General features: G+C 42.4%; 1 protein-coding gene and 1 non-coding gene across 3 annotated transcripts in view; one reads left to right on the top strand and one right to left on the bottom strand.

The window, feature by feature from the left end:
* The window catches only part of CAMK1D (calcium/calmodulin dependent protein kinase ID), a 393,517-nt gene that overhangs the window by 125,482 nt on the left and 242,436 nt on the right, over window positions 1–25,599 (bottom strand). The window lies entirely within an intron of this gene.
* On the top strand, window positions 5,121–5,193 carry TRNAE-UUC (transfer RNA glutamic acid (anticodon UUC)). Its single transcript has one exon. It is a non-coding gene; the product is annotated as a tRNA-Glu (tRNA).

Below are 25,599 nucleotides of genomic sequence, written 5' to 3'. Positions count from 1 at the left end.
ACAGTGGGAGGGTACTGATAACTATAATTAGCTATGTTGACAGGATTTACTGATAACAGCAAGGGACTTTACATAAACAATGTTCTGGTTTTTAAACCTTGATCTAACAAGGCTGCCTCTTAAAAGTACCTTTTAAAAAGGTTTAAAAGGAGGATGAATAGCACAGCTGTGGGCATATCTGCAGTGAGCTCATTCACATCACTGACTGGAGGGGCCACTGAACCCTTCAGCCCACACACACACTCACACACACACACACACACACACACACACACAACTTCAAGACAGTCAGAAAATAAATATCTCAGAGGACAACACTGGTCTATTTTTGGCTCTCCAAGAAGAATGAATTGAGTGTCAAACCTTGGATGATTCGTCTATGGTATCCATTGTCGCTCAGTCGTGTTTGACCTCTTCGCGACCCCACGGACTGGACTGTAGCACAGCAGGCTTCCCTGTCCTTCAGCATCTCCTGCAGTTTGCGCAAACTCATGTCCATTGAGTCAGTGATGCTCTCTAACCACCTCATTTCCTGCTGCCCTGTTCTCCTGCCCTCAATCTTTCCTAGCATTAGGGTCTTTTCCAATGAATCGCATCAGGAGTCCAAAGTACTGGAGCTTCAGCTTCAGCATCGGTCCTTCCAATGAATATTCAGGGTTGATTTCCCTTAGTATTGACTGGTTTGGAATACATGTAATCTATACCTTTGAATAAATATGAGAGTTTACTTTTTGACAGTATTTCACTTGTTTTACTAAGCTTAGTCATCTTAACAAAAAATATCTGGGTGATGGATGAAAGACTGCTGTTTGATAAGGCAGTTAAGGGCGTGCCATTTCCAGGTGGGCACTACAAAGGCACCTTTCCTTAGGGGCACTTGAGTCACTAGGAGACAAGACCACTGCAAGACTGACTCCCACAACCCATGGGCCTGGCAGCTTCCACACACACACAGGTCCTGAGCCCTGCCAGTGGGACCCTTGGAGCCCTCTGCCATTCTGCACATGAAACAGTAACTCCAGCAATGAGAATCTTTGCCTACTTGGGAGTGACAGCTGAAGGGGAACCGCAGAGCTCCAGCCAGGTTCCCAACTGGATGTCATACACATGAGAAAGAAGCTTCTATCATAAGCCTTTAAGATCTGGGACTGATCTGCTCCATCAGGAAAGAACTCCAGATTTCTTTTCCAGGAGCAGGTGACTATTACAACTTGTGTCTGGAGAAAAAGAAAAGAGCCTGAATTTATACCAGGCTCCTCCAGAGAATACTAGCAAATTACCTGGAGTTTGTGGGAAGATGGACATTTAAGAAACACTTCCAGATGTTTATCACAGGGGTGTCACTTTAAGAAACCACACTATCTTAAACATACTGACCTGACCCGGAAGAGGCAATCTAGCTCCAGACCAGATTTATTGGAAGAGTCTGAAATCTGTTTAGGTGTGGACTTAAAACCATGGAAATGATGACGATTAACTGCAATTAATTGAGTAATTAAACTCTCTGTAATCTTTGCAGGTGTTCATATTGTTCTGTTTTGTCTTTACAGATCGCTTTAGATTATGATTCCAAGGAATAAACCACTGGAAGAGAAGGTTGTTCATTAGACACTAAAGAATAAGGTGTAGGAAATACAAAAATGAAAATGTCACCATTTAAACATGGTGACAAGTTTTCAAGCATACCCAAGGAGTGATACTGAATTCAGTATGCTGCTGCTGCTGCTAAGCCACATCAGTCGTGTCTGACTCTGTGTGACCCCATAGATGGCAGCCCAATAGGCTCCTCTGTCCCTGGGATTCTCCAGGCAAGAATACTGGAGTGGGTTGCCATTTCCTTCTCCAATTGAATTCAATATGATTTACAGTAAAAAACAAAAACCAGCTACCTTGAAAAGTGAAAGTTGATCAGTTGTGTCTGACTCTTTAAGACCCTATGGACTGTAGTCCATCAAGCTCCTCTGTTCATGGAATTCTCCAGGCAAGAATACTGGAGAGGGTTGCCATTCCCTTCTGCAGAGGATCTTCCCCACCCAGGGATTGAACCTGGGTCTCCTGCATTGGAGGCAGATTCTTTACCTTCTGAGTTACCTTGCTGCTGCTGCTGCTGCTGCTGCTGCTAGGTTGCTTCAGTCGTGAGTTACCTTAGGGGTATGCAAAATATAGCCCAAACAAGGTTCTGGAATAATACAAGGATTTGCTCAGAATTTAGAGGCAACAATGGAATCAGATTTGGCTTAAACATCCTGAAGTCTCTCAAAAGCTTCTACCTGTTATACTTCCGAGAACCAGAAGCGGAGTGAGAATGTAGAATCTTCCAGGGACAAGAAAGTGATCCTCTTTTAACAAAGGCTCACTCTTTTGTTACCAAATGTGAAGCAACAGACATTAAGAATAGGAATGTGGGTTCAAGTTCAGCAGTGTTGCTAAATGTTTTGAGACTGCAACGATGGTTCTTAAAATCAAGGACAAATGAAAGACCCTTGGCACAGGGGTACTTCCTGCATCTCCACTGACATTACTGACCTTACCAGCCTTTTGGCTTTGGTTGGGATTTTGGCCACTATTTGGAGGGAAACACCCGACTTGTGTTTCACCCGTTTGTAGAGAAAGGTAAAGAAAATTAAAATACAAATCCAGTCGGACCTCATCAGTCTTGGATTTCCTATTTGCGAATTCACTTACTTGCTAAAATGGCTTTGGGACCCCAAAACCAATACTGGCGGCATTCTGTGGCCATTTGAGGACATGAGTAAAAGGGAGAGAGAATATTTAAGTCCCAACGTGCATGCTTCCAGCTGAGGTGGAACAGAGCGGTGTTCTCACTCTAGAAACCAGTATCCTCTTGCTGTCGATTTATTGCCATGGTTTTTGCATTTTTGTTGCTGATTTTGCTGTTGAAAATGGCCCCAAGCACAGTGCCAAAATGCTGTCTAGTGTTTCTGAGCTCAAGAAGGCTGGGATGTGCCTTATAAAGAGAATATATGTGTTAGATAACTTTTGTCCAAGTATGAGCTATAGGGCTGTTGGCTGTGAGCTCAGTGTTAATGAACCGACACTAACTTATTAAATGAGGTCTCTTTAAACAGAAACACACAGAAACCAAGGTTATGTACTGACAGGTGGATGAAAATGTGACCAGAGAATCACAGGCACCTAAGCCTCTTTTCCCCTAAGAACAAGAGCTCAGGATTTGCTAATTAAGTGTTCGTGGTGACTTCATACACCTACAGATCCCAGTGAATATAGCTTTCAGGAGCATGTGTTGTTCCAGCAGTTGAGGCACATTAGAAAACTGGACCAGATCTGACAATAGAGTTCTACTTACAAAGTTACCACCATGAGAAAACGAGCGTCACTCTTTCAGTAAAGAGCAGCCATTCCAAGGCCATCCAAGCTTTCCTATCAAACCAGCAACTCTCGGCAAATACACTGAACGGCCTTTGTAAGACTTAGTGGTTTTGGAAACGACCAGAGCCATTTCCTGCAGATCATCTGCAAAGCTACTGACCTTTTACACCACGTGGCTGCCTGCATCCCAAACCCTGAGTGATGCCAGCCAAAACCCAGACTACAGCCAGAAGCTCAGTAACATCGATGCAAATGCAGAAAGTGTGCCTGGGTGGAGGGGTCTTTCCCTTGTCTTTGATTTTTAAAAGCATTATTGCCTTCTCAAAAAATTAAGCAACACTGCTGAAACTTAGCCCAGATTCCTATTATTAATCTTTGCTGGTTTTTCTACAGTAATAAACTAGCAAGACAGGAGGTTAAAAGTAGAGAATGATTTCCTGGTCCCCAGAGAATCCCCAATTCCAGTTCCAGCTCTAGGATATATGAAAAGGTAAAAACATTTCAAGACATTTTAGGACTATTTAACCCAAACCTGATTCCATCATTGGTATTGGGCATTGGTATATTATTTCTACCTCCTGCTTTAGGCTATACTTTATCCTCACCCTAAAGTAGCCTGTTTTTACTGTAAATTATGTTGAATTCAGCATCCTTTTTTTTCTTTTCTTTCTAAATTCAGTGAAAAGCAACATTGGTACGATCACAAACAAGCTGCTTAGCTGAGAACTTGAATCCATTCTGAAAAAAATCCAGGCAGATAAGTGTCCTAGAATATTAACTGACACTGCCAAGATGGAGCCACGTCTAACCCCAAACTGTGTGTATTTATACAAAACTGTCAGAGCTTCATGAGCTATTTTCTTCGAAAGTCCCATTTTCCCATAAAAGCAAGAATTCAAAGTTTATGACTAGAACTACTTGTTCTACTGAGTAGAAAATTCTTCTGTTTCCAAATATAATGAAGAACATCAAGAATTACAAGTAGAATTGAGTCAGTCGATGACAGCTTGTAGAGAACGACATTTTCATCTATTACGACAATTACTGATGAATGTGAAGATGAATATGTAACCTAAGTAGATGGATATTTCTTCAGGCATTCAGACTCCTGAGATAATTTTAAAGCAGCAATTTTCAAGCTTTTTCAACCTGAGGACAATTACTGAAAAAATCTGGGAAATATTCAAACTCCATGTCTCTTTTATAAGTTAGAAATTGGCAGGATTTCCAAAGAGATGAAATATCCCTTTATTTTTTAACTGATATGTCGTTACACGTATTATATCACAGAACTGTTAAATTTCAGAGCCGGGTGGGAATACAGTGCTTCAATTGGGGGTTATTAAAATGTGGCTGTAACTAACAAGAAGGGCATCTATCAAGGGGTCTGTAAGCCCTTCTCTATGTCCAGACAACTACAGGGCACTTCATGGTAACTAAAGCATGGACCCTACTGTGTGGCATAAAATATCACCTTTTACTTACAGTAATTACCAATGCCATTGTCATAATGCCCTGGCCTCAGGACCATGGAGGAGAGAGGAGAGAGCTGGGAACGGGCAGGGATGAAGCTAAAGGCAGGCCCCAAGGATGGGGTAGTCAGAACAGTGGCTCCCAAAAGTTGTCCTTGTCCCCACAGCCCATGAGCCTGACAGGTTATTGGCACAAGAGACTTGGCAGATGTGGAGAAATAAAGGATCTGGAGATGGGAAGGTGAGCCTGGAATGTGCAGTGTAATCACAAGCCTCCTTTAAAGAGCCAGGGGGAATTCCTTGGTGGTTCAGTGGTTAGGACTCAGCGCTTTCACTGCTGAGAGCCTGGGTTCAATCCCTGGTCAAGGAACTAAGATCCTAAAAGCCACTCAATGCAGCAAAAACAGAAAAGAACACATATTAAAATTATTCAGTAAAGACATTGCTTGTGGAAGAGCAGTGATTTGGGGTGGATCACCGCTGGGCCTGGCAACTTAATCTTTGCCTGCATGGTGTGTTACCTGCTCTGTCATGCCCAACTCTTTGCAACCCCATGCACTGCACCCTGCCAGGCTGCTCTGTCCATGGAATTCTTCAGGCAAGAATACTGGAGTGGGTTGCCAATCCCTTTTGCAGGGCATCTTTCCAATCCAGGGATCAAACTGAGGCTCTTGCATTACAGGCAGATCCTTCACCACCTGAGCTGCCAAGGAAGCCCTGCCTGCATGGTGGGTAAGTACGAAGTTAGTAAATGCTCTGTAGCTCTCGACAGGTGATGCATTATCTTTAATTTGACCAGGTGATTAAACCTGCTTTCATTAAAACATATGACTCTCTGGTTCCCTTGGAAGAAAAAAAAGAGAAAACCTATTAAAAAAAATAATAAAGTTTCTCTTGATTAAAAAAAAAAGCCAGAGAAGGAGCTCTCATGGAAGAGGAAGATGGCATACTGATAGCTTTGAAGGTGGAGGAAGAGGCTGGGGACCAAGGAGGGCAGGTGGCCTCGGGGAACTGCAAAAGGCAGGCAAACATTCTCCCCTAAAGCCTCCAGGATGGAGGCTTAGAGTATGCCTTGATTATGTAGCCTAGTGACCCCCACTTTGGACTTGTCACCTCCAGAATACTACATTTGCATTGTTTTAAGCCACCGGTTTTATGGTAATTTGTTACAGCAGCAACAAGAAACTAACACAGAAGACAACATCTAACTGTCAGCATGTAAGAAGAGACTGAGACAGTGAGATGGGGCAGGATCCAGGCTGTCATCGGTACTTCAGGGTAAGTCAGGGACTTCAGTCGTTAGAAATAGAATCATAGTGATTGGGGCAGGGTCTTGGCTGAGTCTCTAGGAAGTGAGGTTTGGCAAAGGCTAGGTAAGTTTGGGCCAGGACCCTAGTCCCAACAGGGACCCCACCATATAGATGGAAAGCATGGTGGCTGCTCTGCCTCAGTGCCCAGGCATTCAAGAGGGCGGTGAGAAGACAAGCAGACAGTGAGTTCCTGTCCTGCCTTCTGCTGGAACTTCCGGGGAAAAAGGAGAGTTCCTTCCACAAGTTGAAAACATGAGTCTAGGGCTGTCCGCTGGAAAAATTGCCTAAAAAATAAAGGATCCAAGAGGACACAACTAGATGATGAAAACAGATTCGGACAGAAATCCAATTGCGTCAAGAAGCAAGTTTGACCCCTGATGACTTTTAGTTTGGAAGTGATACTTTGTGCTTAATCCAGTGTTAACAGGGTTGCTAAGTGAATGAGTCCTGAATAACACACAGTCATTAAGAAAATTCTCTCTCTTCACATAGGAAACATTAGCTCTCTGGCATTTTGCTTGTTTAGTCACTAAGTCGTGTCTGACTTCTTTGCAACCCCACGGACTAAAGCCTGCCAGGCTCCTGCCAGGTGAAAACACTGGAGTGGGTTGCCATTTCCTTCTCCAAGGGGTCTTCCTGACCCAGGGATTCAAATCCACATCTGCCTTGGCAGGTAGATTCTTTATCACTGAGTCACCAGGGAAGCCCATTTTAATGAGGGCAAATAAATTTGCAGGGAGGCAGATGGAGAGGAGAATAAAGGCTGGAATGCATGAGTCATGTCTTTTGTTTAGCCAGCCCAACACTCTAACAACTCTTTTAAATACTTAAAAAGTTAACATAGGAACTGTGTAACTATAGTCATACACATAAAATAAAACAAGTCACCTGTTATTACAGTAGTTCCAGGAGAGAATGGATGAGGCACAGTAAGCAGGTTTAGCACTGGCTAGTTTGAAGAGTTTCCGTGATGAATGATTTAGTTTGAGCAATAGCTAGGGTGTAGGGGTTGCCTCTGGCCCTGAAGGATTAGAGGAGTGTTGTTCCTGAAAGTAAGAGCCCCACAGAGGAGGAGGTTAGGGTGTGGGCTCTGGGTCGGCTGGTCATACAGAAGGCATGATCATAGGTGAGTCACGGACTATCTCTAGGAACTGGCTGATACTGGGAGGGCCAATCCTTCCAGCATTAACAAGGCCCCAAGATGTCAAAACTTCAGAAACACATGGTTAATACACTTATATCATCCCATAACACTTCACCCATGTGCTATTTTCTTGTTAATGTATTTATGTTCTGTTTATTTTCTATTAGCCCCACTGGAATGTAAGCTCCTTAAGGCAGGATAATTATCTGCCACATTCACTGCTAATTCCCAGCACCTACAACCGTAGATGATGCTTGATTCATGTGTATTGAAAGAAAATGAATTTCTCTTCCTGGAACTGCTATTTCTGTCCCTTGCCCATTTTCCTATTTAACAATGCCTTGTACTTTTCTTATTGCTTTGCACTTTAATGAATACAATAATTAAAGCTTGGTCAGTGATATGTTTTGCAAGTATTGTTTCCAGTTTCTCTTTATTTTTTAAGATGGTCTTAGCCATAAGGACGGAGAAGGAAATGGCAACCCACTCCAGTGTTCTTGCCTGGAGAATCCCAGGGATGGGGGAGCCTGGTGGGCTGCCATCTATGGGGTCGCACAGAGTCAGACACGACTGAAGTGACTTAGCAGCAGCAGCCATAAAGAAGTTTTAATTTTTATTTTCATGTAGTATCAAAGTTATCAATATTATTCTTTATGGCTTCTGAGTTTTAGGTCAAGTTTCTGCAGCTCAATATGATATAAAATGGCATGATATTTTAGGGTTTCATTATAATTAATATTCAGGACAATTAGAAATGATTTTGTACGGCGAAATAAGGTGGGGATAATTACTAGCACTATTTATTCAACAATCTACATTCTCCACTGGTATAAAATACGTTCTTTAACATATACCAAATTGTGTATGTATGTGCGCATGTGTACATTTATATTTTTATACACACACATTTTTATAAACCCAGGTCTCCCACATTGCAGGCAGATTCTTAACCAGCTGAGCCACAAGGGAAATCCAAGAATACTGGAGTGGGTAGCCTATCCCTTCTCCAGCAGATCTTCCTGACCCAGGAATCGAACTGGGGTCTCCTACATTGCAGGTGGATATAAATTGGGAAGGGCATATTTTTTTCTGAACTCTCTATGACCCCTGACTAGCCTTATATCAATATCACATATTACCTAAATCACTATGAACTAATAGCCTCTATTCTAACCAACAAGAGACAGGCCACACTCTATTATCATATCATTAAAGGGGCCAGTTTTGCAGCTGACATGAACAGCTGTATCAAAACACAGAAATACCTGCGAAGGGGAAATAAAAATACCAAAGTGTAACCCCCCCCCCAATGCATAAAATCAAACAGATACTCTGTTAATATAGCCCTTGTGATAGAGCAAAAGAGTTCAATCATTTGGTTTAAATCACTTTACCTTAAAAAAAAAAGAAAAAAAAAGCAAAACAGGAATTGCCACATCTGTCTCGTCTCTCTTTGGAGCCAAAGGTGAGTCTACCAACCTATGTCAGCCTAGGGGCCAAAGTGAGCTGCACCAGAGGGCCAGAGCATGGGTCCCCACAGCTACAGGGGGGTCAGAGTCACTTTTCTTCATCGTTTCTGACCATCTCAAAACGGACATCTATAGGATGCAAATGTTGGTTTGGTTATGGAAGGCTTCCCTCTCCTCCTCTTCATTTTATTCACAGAATTTAATCTTGCAGATTAAAATACAGAGAAACTGAGCCTATGCCAGGCATCAAACCTCTCTGTCCGGAGTCCTTCCACAAATGCGCGCTCACACTGCGGCCTGACCACCTTCATTCAACTTCTCCGCGTGTAACCTCTAGGTCACGTATCAGCCCAACTTCTGGAAGGCCCTACCCACCATGACCCTTTGTCAGTTTCAAGCATCACTTTGAGGACAACTTTCAAGAATCTGCGGGAAGGAAGAGGGAGCTTCCTGACACCCTCTGTGCTGTTTGTTGTTTCAGAAATGAGTGCTTCAGCCATGCACGTGTGACCATCTGCGTGTGACACGACGGTGGTAAGCTCTTGCCAGCGGGAGCTATGACTTGAGTTGCCTTCAGTAGCTGGCACTGAAATACTAAAGGAGTCGGCACACACAGCGCGTGGAGCAGTGGCTGGTCCCGCAAGTGCTCAACACTCAGGAGTCCGTTTATATTCTTGCCAGCTCTCCATGATTCTCGTCAAGCCTACAGGCATGTGACACACGGTCCTGGCATGTCTGAATGAAGCTGACAGGTCCCAGTGGACATCAGAGAGAACCCACCGGGCCTCAGGGCATAGATTACGGGTCAGAGTTACTATCAAGACAAGTCATAGCAATTTCCCTGGTGGTCCAGTGGCTAAAACTCCAATGCAGAGGTCCCTGGTTCGATCCTTGGTCAGGGAACTAGATTCCACATGCCACAACTATGACCGATCATAGCCGAATAAATAAAATATTTTTAAAAGACCAAACTCATACAACAATATCTCTCAGCACCCATGATCCTGGCACACTGAAGAGTTACTGAAGAGTTCTCTGTGCACTGTCTCATTTACTTTTAACCTTTCAATGAAACTGTGAACCCCTGAATCAGCATGAACCATAAAAACAACACAATAAACCTCCTTTTGCTTTCCGCCTAATGATAAACTGAATACAATGAATTTTATGAGTAGTAGGCCCAGTTCAAACCAGTTCCTAATACCTACACTTCTGTAAGAAAACCACTTCATATATGCTTTTACCCGAGTTTTCTGTTCAACTGTACTTTAAATTGTAGATGAGGGGTGAGAGAGAAGTGAAACCTCTTTATGAAGCAAGCTGTCAAACTGCCATGATGAGAAATAAGCTATTAAAGAGTATACTTTATTTAGTTAATGAGCCTACATAACCAACTAATAGAGATTAAGCTTCATCTGAAAGGGGAGGGGATGGGAAAGGGAAGAGAACTGAGTGAGTGATGAGAGCTGGTTGCCAGGGAAACTTCCTCTATGAAAAAACAGTCACCCCACAGGGTGGTCATAATTTTTCTCCTTTTCAGTTTAATCCAAGTTGTAGGAAGCAGGAAGTCAAAGGAGGGGGGGCGTTAATCTCTCTCCTCTAAAGGCTTATATAAGATGGCTGAGAAGGGAACTCTGTGCTTCTTTTCTCAGAAGCATAAACAGCCTTCTAAACAATCTGAAAGAATATAACTCATTACCCAGACATCTGAGGATAAGTTGAAGCTGTAACCGTTTTGGAAATTAAAGGAATTCTAGGCCCTGAAGGATCTACATCATCTCACTGACTTGCGACCAAGAAGTTCTGGATAAGTTTTCTACCCAAACATGGCAGGGGGAAAAACTGCCAATATTGTAACAGTAACATCAGGACATCAAATTCTATTGACTTGTTTGTAATTCTTAAAATCTTTCGTTCCATAATTTATCTTCAAGAAGCTAAACAGGGGTTGGTAATTAGCGACTGGTTTGCACTTATTCTTATTTCAATCAGTTATTACTTTTTTAAGGATGAGAGTAGATGTGTGTGGCCAGAAGCCCTCAAACTATGAAATGAGTCATTCACACCAAATGAAGTCTTATCAGCTGACCCACAGGCCACTCATCCACCTGCTTCCAGGAGAGCATCAGGCCTGGAAAGAACCAAATGGCCCCTAGAAGGCAATTCTGGAAAACAAGAGGACATATGTCACAGTGATATTTTTCTAACCTTACGAAACAGAATTAGAACGTGAAAAGACTTTCTCAGCAGAGCCTGGGTTGAAATGGTATTTCATTCATCTTAGTCCCGGCTGGTTTTCATCAGGTCCATTTCTGGGGAGCACAGATGGTCTGTTTTCAAGCTACTTTAACATACTGGACACTTGAATATATATAGGTCATTAATCAAATGTATTTTTGCCCATGCTTAAAGTCACAGAAGTCTTGAAATCACAAGAACTGAGACGAGACACACTGTTCCTGGGCTTACTAGCCAAGATGTTCCTGAGACAGTATCAGGGAAGAACATGAGGATAATTGGCAGAGAAGCACAATTTGTTACAGCCACACAGATCTTCAATGGGAGAGCCAAGCTTCCTGGTTATCACAGCCCTCAGCGGCCTTTTTTAAAATTTATCTCCAGAATAGAGAGAAGGGTCTTTATTTCAGTCTACCACTCGCTCTGTTGCTTGCATTATGGCAAAGGATGCCTCCTGTTCCAGCCTGATGTCTAAGCCCTTTGGTTTGGACACTCCGCTCAGACAGTAAAGCGTCTGTCTACAATGCAGGAGACCCGGGTTCGATCCCTGGGTCGGGAAAATCCCTTAGAGAAGGAAATGGCAATCCGCTCCAGTACTATTGCCTGGAAAATCCCATGGACAGAGGAGCCTGGTAGGCTACAGTCCATGGGGTCGCAAAGAGTCGGACATGACTGAGCGACTTCACTTCACTTCACTTCACTTCAGGCTATACATCGGAGAAGGCAATGGCACCCCACTCCAGTACTCTTGCCTGGAAAATCCCATCGACGGAGGAGCCTGGTAGGCTGCAGTCCATGGGGTCGCTAAGAGTCAGACACGACTGAGCGACTTCACTTTGACTTTTCACTTGCGTGCATTAGAGAAGGAAATGGCAACCCACTCCAGTGTTCTTGCCTGGAGCATCCCAGGGACGGGGGAGCCTGGTGGGCTGCCGTCTATGGAGTCACACAGGGTCGGACACGACTGAAGCGACTTAGCAGCAGCAGCAGCAGGCTATACATACACAGAGGCCTTCAGTTTGGTTTAGTGATGTGGTCACAAGAAAATATAATTCTGCTAAGACTGAGGCACCAGTCCTGGTCATCCATCAACCATTTCACATTACAACAAAATGAGAAGCTCATCAATTCACAAAGGTTCTATAATCATATATTAAAGTCATGATGGAAATTAAACAGCATCTTTAATCTACTGCAAATGTAAAATCCAGCAGGGAGAGAACAGGTGTAAACATTTCTGGCATACAATTCTGGAAGCACAATACAAGCAGCATTGTGTTGACAGGCTCTTTGTCACAATAGATGGTACGATATGTTTTTTCCTGAGCGTAGACTCAATAAATCAGAGGGAATGGCTGACCCTGAATCAACATGAATTGCTCAGTGAGATTAATAAAGACCCAAACCATTAAGGACTCAGTTCGACAGTTGATATTAAAAATGAATCTGTTCTGAAAATGCACCATATCAGATTTTTTCTCATTTAGAGTCTGATATTTGTCAATGTAACTGCCTCTCTCTTAATCACATCTTCATGGTGGAAGATTTAGGCTCTTATTATGCTAAAAAAATGGAATTTTGTGTCATATTGACAGCTGATTCTCGATGCTTCAAAAATTATTGGTAGAAGCAAAATAATTACTATTCCAGGCTGGCAGTGAAAGATCCAGTGGGTGAAAGACCCAAAGAGTCTTAATGATCTGATAAGTCATTTACAATAAAGTCTTAAAACCCCGGGGTCCCTTAATTAAAAAAAAATATGGTTTAAGAAAAGAAATTCAAGTAGTATAAAAGGGTATATATTAAAAATAAGTTTTCTTCCTATTCTAAATGTGAATGCTTTCCTCCAAGAATCAACTCTGAGCAGTTTTCTGAATATTCCTTTAGACACTCCCTGTATATACAAGCATACATGTGCCTGTATAACCTATATAACCTTATTTAAAAACACAGGTATGAATACATGCTACAGGGACTTCCTGGTGGTCCAGTAGTTAAGAATCCACACTTCCACTGCAGAGGGCTCAGGTTTGATCCCTGGTCAGGAAACTAAGATCCCACATGTGGTGTGGTGTGGTCAAAAGAATTTTTTTTTTAATGTACATGCTACATAATGTTATGCACAGTGCTTATCAAAACCACCCATGTAAGCAATTAATGAAGTAACCTTATCCAGGGCATAACATTTCCATGTACGTATGAGAAATCTGTATGCAGGTCGGGAAGCAACAGTTAGAACTGGACATAGAACGGCAGACTGGTTCCAAATAGGAAAAGGAGTACGCCAAGGCTGTATATTGTCACCCTGCTTATTTAACTTATATGCAGAGTACATCCTGAGAAACTCTAGACTGGAAGAAACACAAGCTGGAATCAAGATTGCTGGGAGAAATATCAATAACCTCAGATATGCAGATGACACCACCCTTATGGCAGAACCTAAAGAAGAACTAAAAAACCTCTTGATGAAAGTGAAAGAGGAGAGTGAAAAAGTTGACTTAAAGCTCAACATTCAGAAAACGAAGATCATGGCATCCGGTCTCATCACTTCATGGCAAATAGATGGGGAAACAGTGAAAAGTGTCAGACTTTAGTTTTTGGGGCTCCAAAATCACTGCAGATGGTGACTGCAGCCATGAAATTAAAAGACGCTTACTCTTTGGAAGAAAAGTTATGACCAACATAGATAGTATATTCAAAAGCAGAGACATTACTTTGCCGACTAAGGTCCGTCTAGTCAAGGCTATGGTTTTTCCTGTGGTCATGTATGGATATGAGAGTTGGACTGTGAAGAAAGCTGAGCACTGAAGAATTGATGCTTCTGAACTGTGGTGTTGGAGAAGACTCTTGAGAGTCCCTTGGACTGCAAGGAGATCCAACCAGTCCATTCTGAAGGAGATCAGCCCTGGGATTTCTTTTGGAGGGAATGATGCTAAAGCTGAAACTCCAGTACTTTGGCCACCTCATGCGAAGAGTTGACTCATTGGAAAAGACTCTGATGCTGGGAGGGGTTGGGGGCAGGAGGAGAAGGGGATGACAGAGGATGAGAAGGCTGGATGGCATCACGGACTCGATCGACATTGAGTCTGAGTGAACTCCGGGAGTTGGTGATGGACAGGGAGGCCTGGCGTGCTGCGATTCATGGGGTCGCAAAGAGTCCGACACGACTGAGCGACTGAACTGAACTGAACTGAATATGGTATAAATGGAACTTTCGGTGTGGAAACAATGTTAATTTCTAGATGCAACCTTAGCGTCTAGAAGCTTAGAATCAAGATGTCCCTGTGCAAGTATGTTGATTTACTTACAAAGGCCACTGCAGAGGTCTGACTGTTACTCACGGTTACTTGCTGTACTCTAACCCAGAAAACTGTTTCTTTCTCTGCACAGGATGCATTAACCCTCTGGGTCATATGCAGAGTGGGTGGGGTGCTACAGCTGGGAGATGGATGAAACAAAAACATACAATTGAAGGGCCCTCAAAATCTCCTGCAAAACTTCCCTGAAGTGTCCAAAATTCCTGCTACTGTCCACTCAGTTGTCCTCAAGATACAAGTTCACCCACCTCCGGGCACTCACCCACCCTTAATCTCCCATGTTTCCACCACTCAGAAATGCCATCTCCTCTAACAAGCTGGGGATGACTGAGAACAGAAGATAGTGAGTCACCATAGAGAGGGGCTGGGAATGGCTTTTCTGAATATAAATATGCATAATTCAGTGGCTGGAAAACTATTCCTGGAATCAGATGATGAGCTGCTCAGGCTCTTCATAAGGGACCAGGGTCAATTTACTTAGTTAAGCAAACTGCTCTTGGGAAGGTAGATATTTGAGCAAAGTTAGTCATTTAAACATTATTTTAGAACAATTCCATTATTTGCATGTACTTTAGTTTTTAGACACATGAATTAGTAAATTCCAACTCTACTCAGGAATGGCTAAAAGATTTAGCCACCTCCTTCAAGGACCTTTATCAAGGGTTTATAAACTAAAATAGCTGGAGTCCTTTCTTCCAAATAACTTGGCATCAATCGGCAGGAAATGTTCTGGTTGGGACTGCTTCTGAAATGCTCACTTCCTCTGCACTGACCCCATATCTGACCCAACACGCTTTCTCCTCAACTCCCCGTCCCCATCCCATCTGACCCTACAGAGATGCAGTTCAGACAGATGTTACCAATCCTCGAAATCCCCTGCTGACTCAAGGAACTCCACTCATTCCAGGAGAAGGATGGTTTCTTAAAACTTTTTAAGATGTTAGAAAACACTTCCGGCCGCATCCTAGTCCCTGAATGGGGGAGCCCCTCTGCCTACTCATAAGGCTTACAAACTGGGCTCTGGGCTCTGTGGTTAGTATACTAGTGATGTCTATGTATATCATGCTCTCACAGGCAAGAAATTCCCCTTCTTTAATGATGCACTTTGCTTAGGCTTCACTGGTTTGTTTTAAAGGCATCAGATGTCACATCTGTATGCAATGCAACTTCATCCCTATTTTAGAGAGCACTTCTGCAACCGTTATGAGTGCAGCTGCCCTGAAATGTTTTCAATCTCATGTGCTTGTCACTACAGGGTCTGAATAAATGGTTACTGAGCAGTGATGAAAAGAAAGGTATGTTGAATGCAAATGCATGTGGACACGTTACCTTGTTAGGGTGTTGCACAAAAAAAATCCCTAGATTTCTAAATTCATTTGCTTAACAATCATTTTATGAATAATGATTTACTTAATAATCATTAATAATCAGAAATAATTTACTCAATATCAATAATCAGAAAGATTTACTTAATATTCATGAACCTCTTAAGTTCCAGGCATTGGGATGAATCTTGAGAATGCACAAATGAGACAATGTTTCAGGGAGCTTACAGTTAGAAGAGAGACATGTGTGAGCAAGTTAAGAGCAAAAAGAGTGTAATGAAATCATTTATGGGACAGTAGGAAAAGACAGGAAGGACTGGTTTAATTCTTAGAGATAAGGCAGGTTAGAAAGAGAGCTGCAGCAAGAACTACTGAATTACTTAGGAACTAACCAGCCTATTCAGAGAGTGAAAGAAGCCACCGAGGTTAATAAAATCATATGATATCTGAATTTTTTATTTATGGATGACAACTGGCTTACCACATTGGTATGTCGATGAAAGAGAATTTTGTTTAATAGCTATCTGCAAAAAGAAACTTATTTCCAAAAAATAGAATAACTTACATCCACGTATATTAATTAAAAAAAACTTCTTTCTGTTGACTATATGAATATCAGAAAATAATGTAAGCAGAATAAATACTTTGGGAACATAGTCACCTATTTTCATTAATTTTTAATTGATATCCCTCTTTAAATCCATATCTAAAGAATTCACTTTTTCTAATGTGGACCTATTATTTAAAATTTTTCATAAAATTACTTACAATCTTCAAAGTTGTATTTTACAATCACTAAATTTGAAATTGTGAACAACTGTGGTGGATTCATGTCAATGTATGGCAAAACCAATACAATATTGTAAAGTAAAAAAAAAAAAAAGAAATTGTGAACAACTTCAAGTGAATTTTTTCTATTAGCCATATTTTTAACTTAGAAAACACTCTTTATGTAACTGCTTCAACACCTAGTATATTCAAAGTAAGTCCTGCTAAACAAAAACATTCTAAATTGTAAATTTTAAGTCAAATTAAGTATAAATACTTCAGCCCAAGTATTTTTATTTTTAACTGTCATTTTTCTACCTTTCTTGAACAAATACTATCTTTCTTTGATAAATACTACCCTCCTTTTAGAGAAGGAAATGGCAACCCACTCCAGTACTCTTGCCTGGTGAATCCCGTGGAGGGAGGAGCCTGGTAGGCTACAGTCCATGGGGTCACAAAGAGTCAGACACGACTGAGCGACTTCACTTCACTTCCCTTCACCCTCCTTTTAAAAGATAAACCCTGTCAAATTTGTCTCTAATGATAATTTTTTAAATGTTTATCTATATGTGAAAGCTGCAAAACAGTCTTCCCAGTCTCAATCCACTGCAGCACAGATACAAATTAAAAATAGGAGTTCTACCAAGATGCTGCTCACAGAGTCAGTTATTCCAAAGGACAATCAAACATTTTCAAACTACGAGTTTGTGTACATATATACAATGTAAATGTATATGACATTACTTGTATATGTATGTGACATTACTTGTATATGTATGTATACATAGACATATATGTATATATATAAGACTTTATTTGAGCTCTCATCATGTAATTTGTTCAGTTTCTTTCTTTCATAGGGATGTGTTTTCAAGTTTTGCCTTCAATAACTGCAATTTGTTAAAAATGTCAAAAGTTGTTATTGTTTTGCACTTGAATTGTTGAATACTTTGATGAAAGATTTCCAGCTGCTTTTTTAACTTATACAATCAAAATATGGGGGATTTGTTTACAAGACGCTTGATACCATTTTAGTATCCTTGTATTGATTTACAAAGCACCATCCTTAAAGGCTCATACAGTTCTAATACCCAATCGATGGAGTAGGTAGCTCAGAAGAACAACGCATGTCTGGAGTAAGGGGAAAACAAGAGAACAGAATAAGAATCTTGCCAGAATCCCATGAAAAGAAAGCTGAGTGATGCTGGACTGGGCTGAGATTGGAGACCATTTCATTTTCAGCAGATCCAAGCCACCAGAATGTATCCTATCTTCCAGTGATACCCAGCAGCCCTAATGTAGGAGCAGAAGTCACATTGATGTCAAGTTTTGCGTCTGCAAGATGGATACAGCAGGCAAGGAAGGAAGGATGCTGGCAGGGGAGTGTCCATGGAGATACTGGAAGGGTGCTGACTATATAAGGAAACCCAGCAGGGAGGCATTGGAGGACCCCAATAATGCCAAAGAAGAGGCAAGAAACTTTAAAAATTGAGGGATTGTTGTCAGCTAGGCTGAGAACAGGTACAAACTGATGTGTCAGAAAACAAAGTATTCAATGTATAAAAGAAGGTGGGGCCAAACAGTATAAACTTCCAATTATCAATAAGAAGGAGGGATATAATTTACAACACGATAAATATAAATAATACTGCTGTATATTATAAATGAAAGTTAAGAGAGTAAATCCTAAAAGTTCTCATCACAAGTACCTATATGAAATGATGGATATTTATCAAAGGTATTGTGATACCACTTCATGATGTAAATGAACCAAACCATTGTGCTGTATACCTTCAACTTACACAGCCCTGTGTGTCAATTCCATCTCAATAAAACTAGAAGGAAAGAAAGAAGATGGGGATGACAGAAACAAGGAAGGCTGAAAGAAAACAAACCTTGAGAGTCTGAGCCTCAAAGAAGCAAGGATTTTGATTTCAAGATGTAAAGTTAATTATCCAGATCTAGCAGAATTCTAAATGCCTGCTTCCAGACAGCAACCAGAGAACCTCTCTACAACCCCCAGCCATTCCCACTTACCCCGCCCTGTAAAACATCAAATTTTTTACACTAATCGGGGCTGCCACACCAGCTTCATCATCAACCTGCCTTATTTATGAAGCCCCATGGATTCACAGAGACAGAACATGGTTTTAAAAGTATCAGCTTGGGAAATGGAGAGATGGGCTAGCACATGCAGAAAACCAAACTGCTGGATTTCTCATGTCTATGCTTGTTTCACACTGAGAAAATGGGGACAGCAGATGAAGCAGACTACGGAACTTGAGAACTGAGACCTCCGGCTTGTCTGACACAAGGAAACAATGATAAGATTCTTCCACTTTACAGACAAACCAGGGAGGCCAGGAGCTGAGCTGTCAAGGGACTCATCAGAGGCAGGAGATGGCCCAGCATCCATGGTACTTTCCATTTGCAGCATCCTTAAATTAACTTCTTAAATAAACCCCATGAAGTGAAGTGAAAGTTGTGTCCGACTCTTTGCGATCCCATGGACTATACAGTCCATGGAATTTTCTAGGCCAGAATACAGGAGTGGGTAGCCTTTCCCTTCTCCAGGGGTTCTTCCCAACCCAGGGATCGAACCCAGATCTCCCACGTTGCAGGCAGATTCTTTACCAACTGAGCCACAAGGGAAGCCCAAACCCCATGAGACCACCCCCAAATCTCCTCCAGATGCTGGACAAAATCTCCAATGGAACAGGAGGGAGTTTACACTGAATGGCCTCAACCTTCCCCATGAAATAATCTGAAAAACCATTTGGATTTCCATGATCCCAAGGAAAGGGCAGTGATTCCCTCAAAAGAACAGAAGTTGGTGTTGAATTCGATTATTTCCAAGGTTATCTTGGGCTCTATCCCAGGACTTAATGGTGTCTCTGCCGTGCAGGAACTCAGATGTGAATCGGCAATCCAGGACGCAGTCACTTAAAAGTAAATGTGCCGCGATACAGGTAAACTGCGGAGTGTTCTAGAACTCCCCCCTTCAGACCTCCTCCCTGCTACCCCTCCTCCTCCTGAATCCAGGCCCCACTCGATGTGCCCCAACTAGGGCCCTTCTGCTGAGCTGCTCACCTGCGCCCTGCCTCTCAGCGGCCTCTCAGGCCCCCTGACTGTCCCCTACTGTGGGGCGCACCTGCTCCACCCTCACCATGCACCTGCGGTCGCGCTACCGGGATGTTTTCTCTGACAGCCACATGCAGGGCTGGCCACAGCAAAGGCTACACCAAGGGCAAAATAAAACCAAACGTTTCTTGCTCAGAAACCAGGAAAACTTTCCTCCCCCCGCCTTCTTCTACTGTCTCTCACTCAACCTGTCATGGTGCTTTTTTCTTTTTTTGCGTTATTTAACGTCATGCTCCTTCAGTCACGGGGATACTCACCTGTGGGGTGAGTGCAGACCCCATAGCACCTGCAGTTCCGCTTGCACTGGGGTGTGGGCTGCAAACATCTGACCAGAACCCCTACCATGCCCAGATCCCCACAGGGTGGGAGCAGGGGAGAAGGCGGCAGGTGGGAAGACGATAGGAGGTGGAACTTAATACAAGCCGATGCTCCAAGCTCCTGGGACTTCACTTACAAAACACAAATTCAGAGTCAATCACTGCTATATTTAGAATGGACAACCAACAGGGACCTACTGTATAGCACAGGGAACTCTGCTCAGTGTTATGTGGCAGCCTGGATGGGAGGGGGATTTGGGGGAGAAGGGATACATGTGTATGTATAGCTGAGTCCCTTTGCTATCCACCTGAAATTACCACAACATTGTTAATCAGCTATATTCCAATATAAAATAAAAAAGTTTTCTTTAAAAAAGAAAAAAGAGAATTTTAAGATGGCAAGTACAAAATACTGACCTCCAAGTGTGGGGGCTTCTATGGGTGCGGGGCTCCATGAGCCACACCAGTGAAGCTAGGCCCGGCCATGTGGTTCATGACCTCACTCCCTGCAGGTCTCTGCTCAAATGCCACCTCTCAGAAAGGTTTCCCCTGACCATGTGTATAAAATAGCAAACCACTCACCCACCTTTCAGGATTTCACATCCTCCGACTCCTTTTCTCGACAGACCTTACCACTGCCTGGTAGACGGGAACTTGTTTATGAAGTGACCTGTTCATCTGTTTCTGTCTCTCCTGCTATAATGTTTGCTCTGTTGAGGAAGGGAGTTCGCAGTATTCATTGTAACATCTCCTGGGTTAATAAACCCACACTATGGCAGGGGCTCCAGAAGCACCTGCTGAGTACATGAATGAATGGTTATTAAGCTGCACAATGACCGCGACAGGTTGTAAATGTGCAGAATTTCAGGAAAGAGTGAGTCTTTGTGAGCTGGGGCCCTGGGACCACAGCGGGTGCACAGCTTACATTCTAAAGAGGAGCAATTTTATCACTGCTTTCTTCAAGGTTTGTGTAGACTTCTCTAAGGTCACAGAGAAGGCTCTAGTGGAGATGACACCCTTAGGTGGAAGATGATTAGGACTTAGCTTGATGGATGTGCTGGGCCTAAGCGGGTTGTGCTCCAGGCTGAAGGGCTGCTTTAAAAAAGAAAAAAGAAGCATTAAGGAGTCTGCGTGGGATGTGAAGGGTTTAGTCTGATGGTCCAAGAGAAAAGAGAGGGTCCAGATGCCTCAGAAGAAGAGAAAGAGTATTTAAAAACCTCGGAAGACATGAGAGAAACTCTGAGGCTAGGACATTCACATCCTATTTGATGAGCATGAGAAAATTGGTTTGCTTGGAGTAGAGAGTCTGGTTCTTTTAATAATTCATCAAATGGAATTGTAATTCAGGGGCATCTTATACTAGAACGTCTAATCTGATATATGCAGAAATTTATTACAGAAATTTACTGTATTAATTAATTTATATGCATGCTTTTTACAAGCCTCAAATGTTTATCTACTAGAGAATTAGAAGCAATGAAGTCCACAGAGATATCGCTATTTTTTATTTTATAAGCTCCAATTGCTGACTCTACACCATTATATGTATTCTTAAATAAATATGTGTACAATGTGTAAGTTAGTAAGTGGGTAATTTCTGAAATTGATGTTTTACATTCTATGGATGCCTCTACTTTTTATATATGTTTATGGATTCTCAAATTTGAATCCATATTAGTGACCAGATGCAACCTATCAAAATTTTTACAATTATTCTAAAATGTATGGTAGTGGTAGTTTAGTCGCTAGGATTTTTAAATTGTGCATACTTTAAAGAACTCATTAGATTTCATTAAAGTAGTTCAACTTTGTTCAAACTGGATAAAATGGGTAAGATGTTGCTTGTGCTGTGCTTAATTGCTCAGCTGTGTCTGACTTTTTGTGACCCCATGGACTGTAGCCCACTAGGTTCCTCTGTCCATGGGGATTCTCTAGGCAAGAACACTGGAGTGGGTTGCCGTGCCTTCCTCCAGGGGATCTTCCCCACCCAGGAATCGAACCCAGGTCTCCCACACTGCAGGCCGGATTCTTTACCATCTGAGCCACCAGGGAAGCCCAAGAACACTGGAGTGGGTAGCCTAGCAACTGAACGGGGGTCTCCTGCATTGCAGGCAGATTCTTTACTAGCTGAGCTACCGGGGAAGCCCAAGATGCTGTTTAGAATAAAATTATAATGTATCGAACATGACTGCATTAAAACACGATTATAAAGTCAAACTGTTATAAGAGACAATGAAGGACATTACATGTTGATAAAAGGATCCATTCAACAAGAAGACACATGCATCAAGCATGTATCATGTCAGAGGTCCAAAATACATGAAGCGAACATCAAACGGATTGAAGAGAAAAGCAGCTCTATAGAACTAGAAGGAGACTTCAATACACTACTCTCCATAACAAACGGAACAGCCAAACAGCATGTCAATAAGGAAACAGAGGCTTTGAACATCACTACGACCCAACTGAACCCAAGAGACATACACAGACTATACCACCCAGCAACAGTACATGCACATTTTTGTCAAGTTCAGATGGAACATTCTCCAGGATACATTAAGAAACAAGACACACAAAATTAAATTTTGAAAGAATGAAGTCATACAAAGTTTCTTTTATGATCACAAGGGAAGGAAACTAGAAATCAACAGCAGAAGGAAAGCTGGAAAATTCATAAATATGTAGAAATTAAACAACACACCAAGTCAGAGAAGAAATCACGAGGGAAAGGAGAAACTATCTTGAGACAAGTGAAAATGGAAACACAATATACCAAAAATAGGATTCAGCAAAAGCACAGCTAAGAGGAAAATTTATAGCTGTAAATGCTTACTTAAAAAGAAATCTTAAAATAAAAGATCTAAAAAATGTGATTGTATTTTGGCAATTTCACAGTTGAACCTAGTGAAACTGGTCCATGATTATACTGGATCTCGGCTTTTTCTTTTCTTTTCTTCTTAACTCTCTAAACTCTTTAACTCTCAGTACGTTTTTCAGGGGCAGGAAAGACAATAAAGCCATATTAAGTAATTAGCCTGGAAGATGACAGCTGCAGTACTGGGTTTGTCTCTGTCACAGACTCCAGCCATATCTCCCACCAAGAGGACACACCATCTCCAATCCCAGCCAGACTGAAACCCCACAGGACTAAAACCACATAGAGCGTGAGCCCCCAGAGACATGTCCCTACAGAACGAACACATTACAGAAGGCACCTTTCACGGGCTGGACCCTCCATGGATTGAGCTCCTTACGACAGACTGCATCCCCCATAAACTGAGACCCTTAAAGAACCAGCTGCCGCAGACTGGACCCCCTTCATTCTAAACCCTTCAAATACTGGACCCCCCCCCCAACACACTGGACCCCTCACAGACTAAACTTCTCACAAACTGGACCCCCCACAGACTGAGCCCCTCACATCCCACCCAGGCTCCTCAAAGCCTCTCTGTGTACCAGCCTTTCGGCCTTGCATGTTATGATGGTTCCTCTGCAAAGAGAGCCTTGGATTCCCCCAACCACACCTCACGTGGGTCCCCCAGCCCCCCTGCCCACCCACCCAATACTAAACAGAAGTCACAGGTCTTCTGGGCTCTCAGTCAGTGCCTGTTGTGAACAGAGATAAGACTTTGGTAACCTATATGTAAATTTACTAAGGTGTCATAGTCAGTAGCACTTCCGTCTTCATGATTATGCTTGGCTACTTACAAAAGACTTTCTATTGGGAGTCATAATTTGTGTTCTAATTAAAACTGTTTCTGGGAATACACAGTATGAATTATGAATACAATGTCCACAGGAAGCTAACACTGACAACCCACAAACAAGGAACTATTCAAACAGCTTCGTACACCAGCTCATGAAGTAGATAAATCATATTTTCTCTTAGAAGCTGCATATGTTTTTGTGTCTTGGACTGCTCAGGAATCAAATTAACATTCTTTAAAGAACATGTGTTTAATCACTAGTTTTCAGGCTCAGCGGGTAACTAGCTGTACATATCTTAATGCTATCATGGAATAAAAGGATATCTTTATCTTATGCGGTATATGCCAATGCAGAAAGTCACAATATTGATAAAACACATTCACTCATTTCTTCATTAACTGGAAAAAATTATCTAAGAAAGAGACATGATCATTGCTGTGAATGAATTGAGATTGCTTTAGCGTTTCCTGTGATATAATTTAGTAAATTGTCCCCCTCACAAACTACTACAAAATAGAGGGCATTTTATAGTTAGCTAAGCTTTTATGAAATCCTAAGTAATACATTTTTCCAGGTAAACTGAACTACTCACATTAATATTACCTACGAGATTCTTTCCTAGAAAATGTCATCAGTATATTGTATTACACTGATTAAGTGTATCCACTGGCTCACCCTCTGGCTTGGATGAAGGATCCAACATTTCTGCTCAGGTTCTTCGTGTACAACTGGGATAAGAGTTGCTCCTTGGGGTAAGAATTAAATGAGTGAAAAAATGTTAACCACTTTTCCTTTTATATGTGATCGTTAATGGAACAAATATTTGGTAAGAGCCCACCATAGGGTGCAAGCACATTTCTAAGCAGAGAACAAAGCGGAGGGACGTTTTCTGACGGTGGGGTAGAGAAAAATCCAGCTGGGAAGAGGACAGGGAATGAATGAACACGTGCCAGGAGACGGGAGGAGAGGTGCTGTTTCACAGGGGAGCTGGGGAACAACTCACTGCAAAAGCGACATTTGGTAGAAATTCTAATATTTCTAGCATTCCCATGACAGCATGAAGAGGCAGTTCCAAGCAGAACAAAGGTCCACTGGGCGCAGGCACAGTGTATTTGAGGAACAGCAAGGGGAGTGAAATAACGCAGCTGAATGAAGTAACGAGAGAGGAGTGGGAGATGAGGTCAGAGAGGTGACCAGGGTGTCTGGACACGGGCGATCCTGGAGACTGCTGCCAGGACTTGGTCTCAGGACCTTCCCTGGCAACGCAGTGGTTAAGACTCCGTGCTTCCACTGCTGGGGCTCTGGCTTCTGAAATGCGAAGGCAGTGGGAGTCCACAGAGGCATGGCAAGGTCTGGCTAACACGCTGAGCGAGAACAGTGCAGCGGGGCAAGGTTGGGGGAGGAAAGACGAGTTTCATTCGTGGCGGTGATGAAGGCGAGAAAGCGGCTGAATCCTCAGGATAGTCTCGAGGGGGTAACCATAGGGTGTGCCGACGGATGGGACTGCGGGACATGAGAGAATAAAGAGGAGTCGAGGAGGACTTTGCTTTTGGCCTGAGCAATTGGAAGAAAGGAGTCTACCATTTGCTGAGATGAGACCAGCAGCAGAAGCAGATTCTGTGGACCGTTCAGCAGTGTATTTCAAATCTCATGAGTGAGTAACACTCATGACCCAGCCAAGCGGAGCCACTGAGCAGACAGCTGGGTGTACAGCCTGGATGCAGGGAAAGGTCTGGACGGAGGATGTAAATTCAGGAGTTACCCACATATAGGCATTTAAGCCTAACTGAAAATAGGATATAATTCAACGCAATACGAGGTATAATCTCATTCTTTAACAAGTATTCTGATTTGTCCTTTGACAAATCAGCCTGGAGCGTATTTCGCATCCTAAGTTGTTACAGATGTGGAAGGGGAGGAGTTGAGGGTGGTCTTTTATCATCTCCAGGTATGTGGGCCAGAAAGTCAGGCCAGAAATGAAGTTTAAACAAACTGACTTTTCTTCTATAACTCACCCCAGTGTCATTTTGACCTCACAG

The sequence above is a fragment of the Ovis aries genome, chromosome 13, assembly GCF_016772045.2.
Source record: "Ovis aries strain OAR_USU_Benz2616 breed Rambouillet chromosome 13, ARS-UI_Ramb_v3.0, whole genome shotgun sequence".
NCBI classification, from domain to species: Eukaryota; Metazoa; Chordata; class Mammalia; order Artiodactyla; family Bovidae; genus Ovis; species Ovis aries.
The sequence above is the reverse complement of the archived record's forward strand: the minus strand, read 5'-3'. Positions and strand labels throughout refer to the sequence as shown.